This window comes from Lipotes vexillifer, unplaced genomic scaffold, assembly GCF_000442215.2.
Source record: "Lipotes vexillifer unplaced genomic scaffold, Lipotes_vexillifer_v1.1 scaffold1470, whole genome shotgun sequence".
NCBI classification, from domain to species: Eukaryota; Metazoa; Chordata; class Mammalia; order Artiodactyla; family Lipotidae; genus Lipotes; species Lipotes vexillifer.
This window is the reverse complement of record NW_006771008.1, coordinates 308,470-310,038: the sequence shown is the minus strand read 5'-3', so window position 1 is coordinate 310,038 and position 1,569 is coordinate 308,470. Positions and strand designations below refer to the sequence as shown.

General features: G+C 42.4%; 1 pseudogene; it reads left to right on the top strand.

Moving 5' to 3' along the window:
* The first annotated feature begins 385 nt into the window (after nucleotides 1-385).
* On the top strand, nucleotides 386-1,330 carry LOC103073713 (40S ribosomal protein SA pseudogene; annotated as a pseudogene).
* The last annotated feature ends 239 nt before the right edge of the window (nucleotides 1,331-1,569 follow it).

Here is a 1,569-nt window from a genome sequence, read left to right as displayed (position 1 = left end):
TTTCAGTACCTCATTTTTGGTCAAAAACTATTAAAAATACAAATAAAAGTTGCTTGTTAAATACCTTTAAAGAATTTTAAAAAGAAAGCCCCAAACTGAGAAAGTATTTTAGCAACACGTTTGAGGGATGTGTTGAAACTAGGTACTATATATAAGGGATGCTTCCAACTTAGCAAAAGACAAAGTCTCCAAAGAAAAATGGGAAAACATCGTGGTAATTCACAAATGAAGAAATATAAACCAACAATACACATGAAAAAAATGTGCAAGTTGATAATAATAAAAATACAAATCAAAATACAACTCACCTTTCTGCACTACCCATTGAGGGGTCCATACAGCATTGTTCCGGGTTCCTATCATAAGGTAAATGGAAATTTTCACCATGTCCAGAGCCCTTGATATTCTGCTAATGAGGGAGGAGGATGTCCACAAATTCCTTGCAGCAGGAACCCACTTAGGTGGCAACAACCTTGACTTCCAAATGGAACAGTACATCTACAAAAAAAAAAAAAAGGCAGTGGCATCTACATCATAAATATGAAGAGAAACTGGGAAAAACTTAGAAGCCTTTGCCGGCAGCTTGTGCCATTGAAAACTCAGCTGATATCGGTATCATATCCTCCAAGATTACTGGTGATTGAGCTGTGCTGAAGTTTGCTGTTGTCACTGGAGCCACTCCTACTGCTGGCCACTTAACTCCTGGAATATTCACCAACCAAATCCAGGCAGCCTTCTGGGGGTCATGATTTCTGGTGGTTACTAATCTGATGGTTGACCACCAGCCTCTTACAGAGGCATCTTATGTTAACCCGCCTACAGTCACTCAGTATAACACAGACTGTCCTCTGCACTATGTGAAGGCTCTAGCAGGAAGGACAGAGACCATCCCCTATAACAACAAAGGGGCTCACTTAGTGAGTCTGATGTGGTAGATGCTGGCCAAAGAAGTTCTGCACATACGTGGCACCTTCTCCTGTGAACACCCATGGGAGGTCACACCTAATCTCTACTCCTTCAGAGGTCTGAAATAGACTGAAAAGGAAGATCAGGCTTCTTAAAAAGCTGTAACCAAGGAGGAATTTCAGGATGAATGAACTGCTCCAGCTCCCAAATTACTGCTACTCAATCCCAGGTCCCAAGCTGGTCTGAAGGTTGGCAGGTGCTCTCTGTGCTATCCAGCAGTTCCCTACTGAAGAATGGAGAGCTCAGTCTGCCGCTGGAAGAGTGGTCTGTAGCTCCCACTGCTTGGGCCACTGACTGGATAGTGAATGGAAGCAGGTATTGCAAGAAAAGAAGTTCCCAGAGCATGATTAAACTTCATTTTTAGCACAGGATAACCTTCCATTTCATGGCACACATATTACATTGTTAAAAAATAACAACCTGGCCTACTTGATTAAAACCATGGGAAAATGACCATGTTTATGGGGAGCAGCAACTTACCAAAAGCACCCTGGGGGCGACACAATGACCATTTTGGTGGGGGAAGGGGTCCAGTTTCAAAGTCTGACCCATAAGGCATAGGGACAAGTTGTCAAATCTTTAACTTTTTAGTTGCATCTGGAA